Below are 15,979 nucleotides of genomic sequence, written 5' to 3'. Positions count from 1 at the left end.
CAAATAAAATGCACAAAGGCAAAAAGATAGGACTTCATTCACATTACACATTTAAGCTTATTTACTTGATACCAAGTTCAGCATTTATGTGAAGTGCAGCCTGAGGAAATACATTTATTATCACAGGAATATCACTTTTATTATCAGTCATCTTGTTCTTGTAAATATGTTAGAAAGGTTTGTTAACAGGAAGTGTACTGTTTATCCTATGATGATAAACGATCCCTGTTCCTGCTAAATGAAGGCATAATATACTGATAGTCTGTGCCCATATGAAACTATAGATGTAAACCACAGCCAATGCCTTAGTGTATAGAGAACCGTAATATGTACCTTAATATGTCTTGCTATATTCAGTTCATATGAAATGTAAAAGGCCAAAATGAATACTGTAAAGCAGTGACAAAATTTATCATATTTGATAAAAATTGGAAACCTTGATCCAACTGGTTTAAAACCACAACTTAAAAGGGAAGAAAAAGGGAGGAGAAAAAAAAAAAAACTATGTTCAATATTTCTGCAAGACTCTATTCTATTTGCTTCAATTGATTAACCCTAATTTTCTCTGTTTGATTAATTCTATTGTAACACCTATATTAAGACTTTATAATATTTTCATTATGTTGTCGTTCTATCTTAAGGTGTTTCTTTTTCTGTTTTCCTCTGCAAAAAAAAAAGCAGTCATTGATCTAAATGCAAAAATTCATGATACCTACAGCAGCCTCCACTATCTAAAGACTGAGAGTGCACAGTCTTATCAGCTCATCTATTAATGCTGAAGAAGTTAGCAGATACGTAAACCCTAGAGCTGGCCGTACACTAGTAGAACATTTTTCATTTTAAGAAAGTTTGTTTGATTTTCTAATGGTTAGTGGGGTCAAATCAAAGGTCTTTTTCGTGGGGCCGTAGTGACGAGAAAATTTGAAGGAGCAGGGTTTAACCTCTTCATGCTGGCCGAACACAAATGTGCGGCCTCCCGGCGTCTGGGCCTAGACGCCGAGCGGCCGCACATTTGCGTTCTGTTAAAAAAAGACATATGCGCTGGGAGCGCGCGCCCTGCACCCTCCCAGCACACATGTCCACTACTCACGGAAAGGTCCTGATCTCCCCTTTCGATCTGGACCTTTCCTGATCATGTGACGGCGTGTCACGGCGGTTACATGACCCTAAATCCCAGCCTCTGAAACCCTTAAAGGGCCGGGAAGTGCTGGCGTGAAGGGGTTAAATTTTTTTTTGCAAACAAATGTTCGTATGTAGTTTTTCATTTGGGAAAGTCTATTCATTACAAAATCGAATGGTATAAGCAAACAAAATTTTGAAGTCCGTTCAAACTACAGTCATCAAATTTACTGATATTTTTCAAATGTTCATTCAAGCGTTTGTTCAAAAATCTACTACTGTAGTTGGCCAGTGACCAACTTAAAGGATAAGTTCACCTTTGGGAACATGTTCCACCTGTTTTTAGGGTGGAACATGTAGCATGTTCCTGATCCTGCAGCCTCCGCCTGCTGCCCCCCCTCCCCCCCATTTGACCTCCGTCTAGGTGTCAGTTTCCAAAAACAGCGTGGCCATGGCGGGCTTCGCACACTCATTCATTCACAGTGTTTTGTGAATGAATGGACTACAAGCACAGCCTAAAGTTGCCCATACATGTGTAGATTTTTGTACGAGAATATTTGTAAGAAAAGTTATATGAAAATTCTTTGTACATTCGCTGAATGTAAGAACGTAGTTCAAAAATTGTCTTTTGCTTTTAACCATTAGCCGCCCGGCCTATAGCCGTTTGGCGGCTGCAAAAATGCTTCGGATTTCCGGGTGCACGCCATTTGACGTCCTCCCGCACATGCGCAGTTTTCGCGCTTGCAGAGCCGCGCAGCAGCGCGATCTGTCACCGGCCGTGTACCTCGGACACGGCCGATGACAGATCTGAGTATCGGCCCCGTTGCCAGTACCATGTGACCTGCTGTGACCAATCACAGCAGGTCACATGACAGTTGTATACAATGGATGGCTTCATTCATGCCATCCATTGTATACTAGTGCCTAGCTGTGAATGGTCACAGCAGGTCACATGCACATGTCATGTGATTAGCTGTGGCCAAATCACAGCTAAGCACAAGAAAAAAAAAAAACCTGAATGAATCGATGTCATTCAGGTAAATGCTTGCTTATAGCAAAGTAATTCTTTGCTATAAGCAAATTGTGTAAAAAAAAAAAAAAAAAAAATACTGATCACTTCCCCAAAGTAGTACAATGTTACTATGGTAACATTGTACTACTTTGGTCATAGTAAAATATGAACAACAAATCTTAAAAAAAATTAAAAAAAATGTAATAAAAAATTAAAATAATGAAAAAAAAATAAATAAATATATATATATATTTTTTTTTCATACTGTCACCAGTCAGTGTCCCTGTTCACTGCCATGCCAGTTATATGATGACGCTGTACTGCACTGGTGACAGTATGTAAAAAAAAAATAGTGAAAATAATTTTTTTAATTTTTTCATTTTCCGAAAATACAACTTCAAAAAACTCGCCATTCCTCTTATGAAGTACGTCGGACTGTCTACTCTGCAAAAAGGGGTCATTTGGGGATATCTGTACTATTCTGACATTCTTGGACCTCAAGAAATTAGATTGGCTGTCAGTACTTCAGGATTGATCAATTTTCAGATCTATACCATAGTTTGTGAACTCTATAACTTTCCTACAAACTAAAAAATACATCCTAATTTGGGTTATTTTCACCAAAGACATGTAGCAGAATACATCTTGGCCTAAATTTATGAAGAACAATTATTTATTTGTAAACTTTTATACCAGAAACAAAGAAAAACGTGTTTTTTTTCAACATTTTTGGTCTTTTTTTGTTAATTTAGCAAAAAATAAAAACCCCAGCGGTGATTAAATACCACCAAAAGAAAGCTCTAATTGTGTGAAGAAAATGATAAAATTTTAGTTTGGGTACAATGTTGTATGACCGCGCAATTGTCATTCAAAGTGTGAGAGCGCTGAAACGTGAAAACTGGCCTGGGCAGGAAGGTGTAAAATTGCCCGGTATTGAAATGGTTAACAATAACATTCGATTTTAAAATTAATATAATTTCTGAATGATAACCACATACACTGGCCTAAAATTTGTTTGATTGAGAAAAGTTTTCCTTCCTGCCCCTTTGAATTTTCCTGTCACTGCTGTCGAAAACGAACATCAATTTGACCCCTCTAACGATTACAAAATCAAACGAATATTCGTGCAATAAAAATTCTTGAATGAATATATATGTATGGACAGCTTTAAATATCAAAAGCAAAAGACAATTTTCAGATGACATTCATCGATTGTACAAAGAATTTTCATACAGCTTTTCTTACGAAATATTCTCATCCAAAAATATACACTTGTATGGCCAGCTTTAGCAGCTGTCAGCTTGTAGTCATCAACTACCATGGTGCTGTGAGCACTGTGGTAGTTCATTGAGTCTTACTGTCAGCAAGTATGGGCTTGCCCTTATGGGATGTGCGAACAGATACTCTAAGGCTAAGTTCACACTAGCTTTGTTAGCAGGTGTTAGACAGGTGTTTGGGAAGCGTTTTTAATGCTCCTCAAGCACCTATGAAAATTCTACACAACAGCACACAGTGCTGTTCACACTGAAGAGTTAGCTTTGCGTCGTGGCAAAATTGACGCCTCATGTAGAGTCAGGAGGAATTGAAGTCTCCCATTTAAGTCTATGGTGATGCTCCTCAAATGCCTGGCAGGTGTTTGCGAGGCGCTTGTGGAGCGTTAATACCATTAAACTTCATTATTTGTGGTGCAGTTTTAACACCTCAAAAACGCACATAGGGCATTTGGGGAGCGTTTGGGAAGCATTTGAGGAGTGTTACAAACGCTTCCCAAATGCCTGTCTAACGCCTGTCAAATGCTATAGGGGCGTTTGGCAAAAGTTAGAAATTAGTCAAGTATGAATGAGCCCTAACAGTGTGCAGGAGACCTTCATGGCATCAGCGATCTACTGATCGCTGGTGCAATGCTTTATAGGCTCCAAATACAAAATAATAAAACAAGCAGATTTTTTTCCTGCAAAAAAAATACAGGTCATTGATAAGGCAATCAGATAAATTCCCCCAGCTATGCTAAACAGAATACATGGATGAATCTTCTCTGCTGGCGAATGTACTCTGTAAAAGCAGCATTTTATGCCTTTGCTCATGAGGCCTTAGGCCTTATTTACACTTGCAGTTGGGAGGCAGTAAAAATGCATGGTTGAGCTATGTTCTTACCACTCTCTTAACTGTTCTCTCTGTAGCACCCTCCTAGTTAGGTTGCTAATAGATTTAGGTAAATTTAGTTTTGGCTCCTCTGTAGGAACAGGTTTTGATTGCTTTTGGCTGTTCTGGGTTCTGCTGGTGCAGGATCAACTACTTCTCCCTGTATTCTGGAAAAAAGTGGTTGGAAGAGGCAGACCCTTGGCTGAATATCCATGAAGCCTCAGCCAATCCCTGGTCAGGAGGGTGACCAGCAGGGGGCTGAGAAGTGCATAAATAGTCTGAGGCCTGGCACAGCATGGTACTTGTCCTGGTGAAGAGAGACCCAGTCTGGAGGGGGGCTATCTGCCCCCCTGGGCAACTTAATGGAAGACTGCAGGAGATTCATTGAGGTCCCAGCTCAGGAAGAGCTGAGGGGCCTATTGCTAAAGCTATGAGAACAGTTGAGGGAAAGTCTGCTGGGGATCTGGCCTGAAGGCTCACTGTACAGGGGCTGGCTGGTACTGGAGGGAGGCATCCATGTACATGAGGATTAAAGACCTGAAGAGGGAGATCCTAGGAAACTGTTGATGCTTAACCTCTTCCTTTGGAGAGAAGTTGCAGTGCTAAACACAAAAATGTTGAATAATGTCAATAGATAAATACCATCAAATGCGAAAAATTTAAATTCACATAAAACAAAAAATAATATACATACGTCCAATGGTGTTGAAATCAAAGATTGTGGACTGTGATAAACTGAATAGAATACTCCCAATGTCCATTGTATAATAAGTCTTCACCCAGTGATCCAGGAACAACAAACATTGTACCTCCACCAATGGCTAGCATGAAAACTCACCAGAAGATGTTGCTGTTTAGAGAAATAGCAATAGTGTTTGCATGTTAAGATTTGGTTCTGACCAGCTTAGTGGATTGCTTTAAAAAAGGCCTGGATTCTTTCTTGGATACACAGAATATAATTGGTTACTATTTATAGGTAAAGTTGATCCAGGGAATATCCGATTGCCTCTCGGGGGATCAGGAAGGAATTTTTTCCTCTGCAGGTGCAAATTGGGTCATGCTCTGCTGGGTTTTTTGCCTTCCTTTGGATCAACTGTTTGGTGTAGGATTATAACATTTTTTTTTATGGTTGACCTTTTTCAGCCAGACTAACTATGTAACCAGTGTTTTGAAAAGTACCAAACAGGTTATGGAAGCTCCTTTCAATTATCCTTTAGACCTGTTCTTGTGCCCTCATATATACTATTAAAGTGGACTTGATTCACTCAAAAGTGAATATTTGCTTTGTTATAGGGAAACTCTAGAAATGTTAATTGCGCCTACACAGTACACTGAAATATGTACTTTTTTTGAATTTTTCCTAAAAAATAGCGGCTCACTTCCTGCTATGCGAGTGTGCCTAGGCTAGTAGGGCCAGATCTGGAAATGCAGTAAGGTGTGGGCATATTGTCATCATACCTTTGTTTCATCCTCTGTACCTACCTCTTCTTTTTTTCTGTATATCCATCCCTCCCCGCTGGCACTTGCTGTGTGTGAGTCACTGACAGTCTGTCACACGGTGTGATAGAGATGCAGGGAACCAGTATTCCCTGATCACTTGGTGGACTTTTGTACTACGAGTCATGACCCAGAAGAAACGGCTGACATTACTTCTGGGTGGTGCAGAGGTGTTGCAGGAATGAAGATGTACAGTTGTGACCAAAATTATTCAACCCCCACTGAAATTGAGTGTTTTGGCCAGTTTGACATTGCTTTTGATCATTCAGTCATCTTGCTTACATTTACATTAAAGAGGCACTTGTAGGTCAGACAAATATAACATAACAGTTATAATGAAATAACCACAAATGTCTTTTCTGTGCTCACAGCATTATCAGTTTTATTCAACCCCCAAGTGACATTCAATCTTAGTACTTAGTACAGCATCCTTTTACAGTTATAACAGCTTTTAAACGTGAAGCATAGCTTGACACAAGTGTCTTGCAGCGATCTACGGGTATCTTCGCCCATTCTTCATGGGCAAAGGCCTCCAGTTCAGTCACATTCTTAGGCTTGCGCACTGCAACTGCTTTCTTTAAGTCCCACCAGAGGTTCTCAATCGGATTTAAGTCTGGTGACTGCGATGGCCACTCCAAAATGTTCCAGCCTTTCCTCTGCAACCATGCTCTAGTGGACTTGGAGGTATGCTTGGGATCATTGTCCTGTTGAAAGGTCCAACGTCTCCCAAGCCTCAGGTGTGTGACGGACTGCATCACGTTTCCATCCAATATCTCCTGGTACTGAAGAGAATTCATGGTACCTTGCACACGCTGAAGCTTCCCTGTACCTGCAGAAGCAAAACAGCCCCAAAGCATGATTGACCCTCCACCATGCTTCACAGTAGGCAAGGTGTTCTTTTCATCATAGGCCTTGTTCTTCCTCCTCCAAACATAGCGTTGATCCATGGGCCCAAACAGTTCTAATTTTGTTTCATCAGTCCACAGAACACTATCCCACAACTTTTGTGGTTTGTCCACATGGCTTTTGGCATACTGCAGTCGACTCTTCTTATTCTTTGGAGACAGCAAGGGGGTACGCCTGGGAGTTCTGGCACGGAGGCCTTCATTACGCAGTGTGCGTCTTATTGTCTGGGCTGAAACTTCTGTACCCACATCTGACAAATCTTTTCTCAGTTCCTCAGCAGTCACACGGGGACTTCTCTCCACTCTACGCTTCAGGTAGCGCACAGCAGTCGAAGTCAGCATCTTCTTTCTGCCACGACCAGGTAGCGTTTCAACAGTGCCCTTTGCCTTGAATTTGCGAATGATGCTTCCTAAGGTGTCTCTTGGTATGTTTAACATCTTTGCAATCTTCTTATAGCCATTGCCCTTCCTGTGAAGAGAAATCACCTCTTCTCTTGTCTTCCTGGACCATTCTCTTGCCTTCACCATGTTTGTAACCACACCAGTAAATGTCTAGAAGGAGCTGAGTATCACAGTCATTTTAAAGCTGCCTAATTGGTGCTTATTATGCTTGATTGCTGCTCGGTGACATCCACAGGTGTTTTCAATACCTGATGGAAAGCACCTGTATGAACCTCTGTTCTTCAGAGTGGTAGTCTTTAAGGGGTTGAATAATTGTGGCAATGAAGAAACCACATAAGAACCATTTACTACTGTATTACATAAACAATTGATGTCATTTTAGTTGCATTTGGGTAGTTACAACGTCCTTGTAGGATTTGATTCTGAATACAATTCCAAATGTACACTATAGTCCCTAAACCCCTTTACAGCATTGGGGGTTGAATAATTTTGGTCACAACTGTATAGCTTGTTTCCTGTGTCTCAATGTGCCTTCGACAAAAAGTACATGTGAGGCAATGCACTCTCACAGATGTCACATTGGGAGCAGTGGCTATGTCTGTGCAACTTCTATATCCCAATTAAAAGCTATAGGACTGGTAACAAATGTTGGCAGCACTTGCTCTGATTATGTTACAATGTGTACAATAAACTATACCAGGGGCGGACTGACAACTCATGGGGCCCCCGGGCAATGGGGGATCATGGGACCCCTGTGTCTTTGCCCAAACTCAAAAAAGCCTATGAAAAAAGGTACCAGGGGCATCTCATGGGGCCCCCTACTGACCCCGGGCCCTCGGGCAGCCAAATGGTCAGTCCGCCCCTAAACTATACCAATCTAATGCGATCATACAAATGTGATACAATAACAAGTGCTCAAGAACACAAAGTGACAAGTGTTATGTAAACATCTACAGTCCACATTTCATCAATAAACTTCATATATTGTGCACCCCTTACTAGTCCAAAATATCAAAAAAAATTTAATAGTCCATATGTATTGTATTAAATCTAATAAAGTATCCTGTGCAAATTTTTTTTTTATCAATGAATGTTCTTCTAAAGAAAAAACATTGAAAAAAAAAAAAAAATTCACTATATTGATAAAAGTATTGGGATGCCTGCCTTTACACACACATGAGCTTTAATGGAATCTCAGTCTTAGTCCATAAGGTTCAATATCGAGTTGGCCTACAATTGCTATCACTATTAGGAGTTCAATTGCTCCATACACTGACAGTTGCTGCACTGAATCTAGGTTCTGTGGCGCAGTTCATTTAGTATACATCGATAGGACTGCCTACACAGGGAAGCATGCAACACCTGTGGGTATACACAGTCCTCACACAGGGCAGGGATACAAACGCTCATATGAATGAGGCCTTAGGCCAGTGTTTTTCAACTTTTTTCCAGTCATGGCACCCTTTGAAAATATGCAAAATCACAACACACCGCAGCCCCAAACTGTGTTTATTGGGCTGAAGTAAACTGACATCTGCACTGGATGATGAGGTCACCCTCTCCTTGGTGCCTCTTGAAAGAGCCCCCCATTTTATAATGTCCCCCCATTACATCAGAACCAACTTCCTTCACATCCAGAGTTCCTCCATTACATCAAAGTTCAGCTTTAGGCTCCTTTTACACTAGCAGCAGTGTTTACCGCCATCCTCAAAAAGTGATCCATGATGGATCACCTTTTACAGGACAGACTAAGGAGGCTTGCAGGTCTGATAGGCAGGTGATACTGCCACCTCCTTATGACTGTTTTTAAATTTTTGTTTACTGTCAAATTACCATTTTGTGTTGCTGGAACACACAGCAACTGTGAGCCAAGTGTTTGGCTTGTGGTCGCCACGTGCTCCCTCTTACATGGAAAAAAATAACAGGCAGTATGGCATATCAAAGTCAGCATGTTGCGTTAAATTGCTGCACCATGATTTAAAATGTCATGCTGATCAGCCACCTTTTTTTTGCCAGCCATGTGAAAGAGACCTTAATCTTATACAAATAAAGTCTGATGTGTATAGTCACTATACTTTACTCAATCAATTTTCCTGTGTATTCTAAATGACATAGTTTCAGTTTGCACTAATAGTTATGTTCTATAAAGCAGTCAGCAGCTTTCAGATAATAAAGATTGCAGGATGATATCACGTCTGTACTGCCCTACACCACTAGCCCACATCTGTGACTCACTCAGCAATCACCGTCTCAATGAGATCCTGTATGACTCTGTTACATTTATTGTACACAGTTTCTCACTAACAAACAATGTCATAACAAATATTAAACTTTGCAAATAGATACAAAAGAAGTCTGCTAAATATTATAGCTAACTGGCAAAATAACAATAACAGGTTGATAAAACAGCATTTTCCTGTAAAAAAAATATAAATGTTCAAACTACCAGATTTACAAGTAATACAAAATATAGTGGTTCCCCTTAAACTCAAACACAGGTGGTAAAAAACAGTTTTTTTCTGTTAAACAAGTGGTTTTCGTAGACTTTATTGATGCCATCAACTAGCATTTCATACCATTGAGGGTCCATTTACATTTCTGCTAACACACTCTTTTGGACAGGCTTAAAGGCATATATTGCGGTTTACCATAATAAAGATAGTGCCTGCTCCCACCTCAGCTCTGCAGCGCAGTGTGTTTTTGAAAATAATAATTTTTTTCTAACGCAGATCCATGGACATCAATGGCAGTGTGTCCAAATGCATATAACATGCATTTCGATCATCTGGCAACAGGTACTAACCAGCCTTGGTCAAAGTCTGTTAACCTTATCCACTCCAAATGATGCATGGCAACCTAACGCTACAGAAATAGCACCTCTATGCACATACATAGATCTAAATAGGCTCCAAATGATGTGTGTGATTATCATGTGTATGGATCTCATAGCCAGTGGTTGTACAGTACAGCTTTCTCTGACTTTTAATGATGATAAAGACCTAATAGAAATTGGCTTTAGGTCTGTTGGTACTCCTCATTGGGTCAGTGCTAGAACTAACTAACACTTTTAGTCTTAAAATATCTACCAGCTGTGTGGAAAGGTCTTCCATGGGGTTCAACCAGCTTTTGCTTCATTCTGACTTTTACATGACTAGCAACTGAAGTAGAGCTGAAATGGAGAAGCCCACCTCCTGGAAATTTGACTGGTTCAGTTTTGGGGAGAGTAAAGCTGGTCTGGACTGTCCCCTGGCATCATCATGTCCACTGCAGTTCTAAGGACCTTGCTTTGCTTGATGACATCAAGACCAATCTAGAAGTCTGGAGGCTCAGTAAATCTACTTTAACAAGTCCACTAGACCTAAACAAGCAATTAACCCATGCAGTGTGGGTCAAGCTCCACTGCAAAGGATAATGATCAATTTTCCCGGACTTGGGCTTTAACCCTTTCGTTGCCAGGTTCATACATCAGCTGCAGCCATTGAGATTGTGTATGAAACTGACAAGCAGACTCCTGCCTGTCAGATGGTAGCATTCATGTGGCTGCTCTGGCACCTAATTGCTTCAACACACCTCCAGTAATGCACCCCTGGCATGTATTCCAGGCTCCATTTGCCCATCTGCGGGCATTGTGCCAACATGTTGGTGGAGGGGAGGAAGGAGAGCGGACATACATACCCTCTCCTCCCCTTCTTGCTGTGACCCTAAAGTGACGTGTATAACGTCACTTCCGGTTCATACTAGCATAGCAGGAAGAATGTAATCCAATGCAATCTGCATTGCAATACATTCAGTGGAGCCCAGAGGAGACATTCGGGGTATTTTAGACTCTGCATGTCTCAGTAAAGAGAACCGGTCACCTAAAAATCATCATATAGGAGACTTTGTGTCCCCTATGTGATGGAAAAAAAGTTAAGCAAAAAACAAAAAAAAAAAAATTTACACCCACGCACATAACATTCCCCCCAAAGATATTGAGGCCCCTACCCAAATATATACACATGTACAAACAAACGTAAGCGTCGGGGGCGCCTGCGCATGAAAACATCAATTGCGTTACACATGTTACATATCACTGCGCACGCCAGAGTGAGAACAATAATTCTAGCACAATACCTCCTCTGTAACACTCAACTGATGACCTGTAGGGGCTGTTGAAGTATCATCTATAGAAAATATAGGAAACTGAAGTTTGTTGCCATTTAACCACTTGAGCTCCAGAGGATTTACCCCCCTTAATGACCAGGCCTTTTTTTGCTGTTTGGCGCTGCACTAATTCAAATGATAATTGCGCGGTCATGCAATCCTGTACCCAAACAAAATTTACGTCCTTTTTTTCACACAAATAGAGCTTTCTTTTGGTGGTATTTGATCACCTGTGCGCTTTTTATTTTTTGCGCTACAAACAAAAAAAACACAAATTTTGAAAAAAAACCAATATTTTCTACTTTCAGCTATAAAAAATATATCATAAACTCAAAGTTAGTCATAAATTTAAGCCAAAATGTATTCTGCTACATGTTTTTGGTAAAAACAAATCCCGTGCATTAGCGGGCAAACTGGCGCTATCTAGGAGGGGCGCTAACACTATCGGAAGTCACCAGTGACACTAATACAGTGATCAGTAAAAATCTGTTCACTGTAATCAATGACACTGGTGACAGGGCAGTGAAGGGGTCAACTCAGGGGGGGGGGGGGGCGATCAAGGGGTTAGATGGGATTACTGGTGTGCTGGCGGGCAAACTGGCGCTATCTGGGAGGGGCGCTAACACTATCGGAAGTCGCCAGCGACACTGATACAGTGATCAGTAAAAATCGCTTCACTGATCAGTGACACTGGTGACAGGGCAGTGAAGGGGTTAACGGGGGGGGGGAGATTAAGGGGTTAAATAGGATTACTGGTGTACTAGCGGGCAATATGGCGCTATCTGGGAGGGGCACTAACACTATCGGAAGTCGCCAGCGACACTGATACAGTGATCAGTAAAAATTGGTTCACTGATCAGTGACACTGGTGACAGGGCAGTGAAGGGGTTAACTGGGGGGGGGGGGCAATCAAGGGGTTAAACGGGATTACTGGTGTACTGGCGGGCAATCTGGCGCTATCTGGGAGGGGCGCTAACACTATCGGAAGTCGCCAGCGACACTGATACAGTGATCAGTAAAAATTGGTTCACTGATCAGTGACACTGGTGACAGGGCAGTGAAGGGGTTAACTGGGGGGGGAATTAAGGGGTTAAATGGGATTACTGGTGTACTAGCGGGCAATCTGGCACTATCTGGGAGGGGCGCTAACGCCAGCGACACTGATACAGTGATCAGTAAAAATCGGTTCACTGATCAGTGACACTGGTGACATGGCAGTGAAGGGGTTAACTGGGGGGGCGATCAGGAGGTTAAATGTGACCTAGAGTGTTCTAACTGTCAGTGTGTAGTGTTTTACTCACTTTTACTGTGCCTGGACACATTCCGTTCCAGACAAAGAAGAAGACAGAGAAGAATGACATCATATCCTGCCCTGTGTAAATGTCAACACAGGACAGGATAGGACAGGGACCGAAATCACTGCCTGAAATCTAATGATTGATCCTGGATCGAATCGTGTCACCCACGGGTCGGCGGCTACCCGCGAATGTGTCGGGAGCGCGGAGCATGTTTTAAAACGTGCTTTTGCGCTCCATTGCCGCCCTGCACACGTATATACACAGTGGCAGGGCGGCAAGCAGTTAATGGGGGCACACAAATTTAAGATTTGACAAGTTGGGTATCTATTTACTCAGTGCAACCTCATCTTTTATATTTTAACAAAAATGTGGGTAATTTATTACTTATTTGCCCTAAAATTCACTTTAGGGTGTTTTTTACTGAAATTTTGTGTTTCTTATACATTTGTGGTAATATCGCGTAACATAAAAAAAATTGTAACTGCCACTATTATATTCTCTAAGGTGTCTACTTTAAAAAAATCTTTTTTTTAAGTTTCTGAAACGTGTGCAAAAAATGCAAAAATGTCTCTGGCGTTACTAAACCCACAACAGTAAAATCAGTCTGTATATGAAGTAAAGCGTGCTTCTACTGTCCCCAATCCATCTGCTAATAGTACAGAGCTCTAGAAGTCACTCTACACATGCTCAGTTTAGAGTGTACGATTAGAGTGTTTTCTTTTTTCTTTGGCCGGGTGCATGTGATCAGCCCAGGGCCATTCAGCACTGTCCAGAGAGAGGTACAGGACCTCATAGAACAGTCAGAGGAGATTGAAAACTCCTCCTGCAAGTTTTAACCAGTGCTCAGCTGGACACTGATTTAAGTCACAAGACTGCTATATACTACTGATGAGAAAAGGTATTTATATTTACTAAAATAATTGCATTTCCATGTGTGTACTGTGACCAGTGAATGTACATAGTGAATGCAAGGTCCTGGGTTTAGCAACACTTTAAACAATGAGCTGTAAGACCTAGTAGGAGCCTGCTCCAGGAAACCATATTTAAGGGCTAAAGCTATTCATTTTAGGATAGGTGCAATGAGCGGAATCGCAGACCTAAAATCAATTAATGGCTAATGTATATTAAATAATTTCATGGTGTAATTTAAAGCTTTGTCCGCTTTCTTTTCGAAACAATAACATCTGATAGGAACAATCGATCTATAATTGACAACCTCTTTGATCAATTTGCTACATGCAGGAAAGGGAAGTTCAATCAAAAATTAAGATATGATTTTAAGTTATGAGTACACCTCTGCTTCCACTGTGTTGTTACATGATCCGATCCATTGCATATGCAATCATATTCATGAGCAAAGTATCTCAATGCTGCCTATCAATGAAAAACAATCAATTTCCTGCCCTGGCTGTTTGACTCCATTTGATTAAATCTGATCTGAAGTCTAAATTGATCAGATGAGAGGTTTCAGCTATTTGATTGTTGGTGATTTGATTGTTTTGATCGATTTGATTAAAAAATAATTTGTGTATGGCCACCATAACAGTGTATATGGCAAATTCTTCAGCTTGCTTACGAAATATATTTTCTATACATAAAGCACTGTCCTTAAGTCTAGGTCCTCTCTATGATTGCATATGAACTGCACTGCATTCCTGTGCAATTCACATGCGATGCAAGCACTTTTTTTTTTTTTCAGTCACACTGCATTTGCAACCTGCTTTTGGGGTGTCATTAACTTTCAGTTGACACCCGCAATAGATCGTAGAACACAGTGTGATTGCGATGCAGTGCGGGAGACGCTCAGGGAAGGCTGCGTTTCCTGCACCGCATACTGTATTTTACACTACCCAATTGTATTACTATCAGTAAGCCAGATCATTACACTTAATAGGGGCTATTCAGTAAGGCATTTGTGACACATTTATAGCGGTGTGCATGTAATCGGAGGCTTTGCATCAAATTCAAGATACCTGTGCGTAAATTTTATTAATACCAGTGACAAAATTCAGGTAGATTTTATTTGTGACACTTTTACTGTCCGACACTATTGTGAAAAATTAATAATTTACCACTATATCAATGATAGGAAAAGTGGAGGTACATAAGACCTTTTCTATGTTGGAGAAAATTGTGTAGCACATGTCATTTTGGTGTCCCAATTCTTCGACAAAATTCTTCTGAGACAATTCTGCAACAGATTCATATACAACTTACAAACACATACGTGGATCATGCCATTTGTGAAATTATCATGAAACAGATTTCTAACAAGTATCTACAACATGTAGAGTCTACAACATCACCTAAAAGTGGATATGTATTTTTATGAAATATAATATAACTTCTTATAAATATACATTTCTATGAAATATAATGACTTTTTATCACCACCTCAAAATGTTTAAACTTGATACCGTCTACAATCACATTAATAGACGTTAAAACAAAAGTCAGTTATTAGAAGTTACACTGTATAACATCCACAAAAAAAAGTTTCATTGAAAAAAAAAACAGTAAATGAAATATAGTTTAAAACTAGGTAAATTAACAGAAAATGAAAGAGAGATTGAATATTTAGTAAGTGCTGCCCTACCTAAAAAGCCGACCAGGGTCCAGTAGCACAAAGTACAGTATGTGAGTGTAATGTGCAGAGTACTTCGTTTGGTATGAGAGGAAGCTGGAATACCTGTCTGTACTTGAACATAGAGAGGGAGGGATAGACAGTGTTAGTGGGTTGGACTAGGTATAAACAGAAGACGTTGTAATAATAGTAGTGCAAACACCAAATCTGCAATCTATTTGACCACCATCCATGCTATATTTTGAAATTCAAGTATCAGGGCATAATTGTGCCCTAGTAAAGGAGGGTAACTATGTGCCCAGCAGTATCAGGACAGTGTGAAAAATATGGACATAATAATAGAGCTACAGTATTTTCCCATAGGGAGAAACACTGATTGGGGAAGATTTTCCAATCTACCAAATTGAGTGACCCTGCAACATCAGCTAGCCCATTGAGCATGAAATTATGATAATCACTTCAGGTGATGGTTAAGCCTTAAGGCGCAATCATCAGACTAATCATCCCTCTGGATGCCTTGTTGTAGGAAACCCTTTGGATCCCCAAAATGTGTTGAACTTTTATTTATCACTTTTGTTATTACAATCACACAAGCAGGTTATTTTTGGTGGGAGTTCTGTACAGCATCTGTGTACAGAAGGCCTCCAGATTGTCATATTACATTGAATTTTACAGAGAATTACAGCACTTCAGATTAAAAATGAAAGGTAATTCTTAAATGCATTCAATTACAATATGACTTGTGTCACAAATGTATATACTAGATTATCTTATTTGCTATTTTTTCCCACAAAGGTAGAGTTAGTCTTTAAGATATGATCGCAAGTCACAATTGCATCCCCCGGACGAAGCTACGAAACCCCTGTAGCGCAACGCG

General features: G+C 40.5%; 1 protein-coding gene across 1 annotated transcript in view; it reads right to left on the bottom strand.

The window, feature by feature from the left end:
* Positions 1-15,181, bottom strand: part of INAVA (innate immunity activator) — a 112,949-nt gene extending 97,768 nt beyond the window's left edge. Inside the window, exon 1 of the mRNA XM_089664065.1 lies at positions 15,115-15,181. The gene's annotated coding sequence lies outside the window, so the exon portion shown is untranslated. The remainder of the gene's footprint in view (positions 1-15,114) is intronic.
* Positions 15,182-15,979: the final 798 nt, after the last annotated feature.

This window comes from Staurois parvus, unplaced genomic scaffold, assembly GCF_062004578.1.
Source record: "Staurois parvus isolate SC_StPar_1 unplaced genomic scaffold, SC_StPar_1.0 ptg001823l, whole genome shotgun sequence".
NCBI lineage: Eukaryota > Metazoa > Chordata > Amphibia > Anura > Ranidae > Staurois > Staurois parvus.
This window is presented reverse-complemented; position numbering and strand designations above follow the sequence as displayed.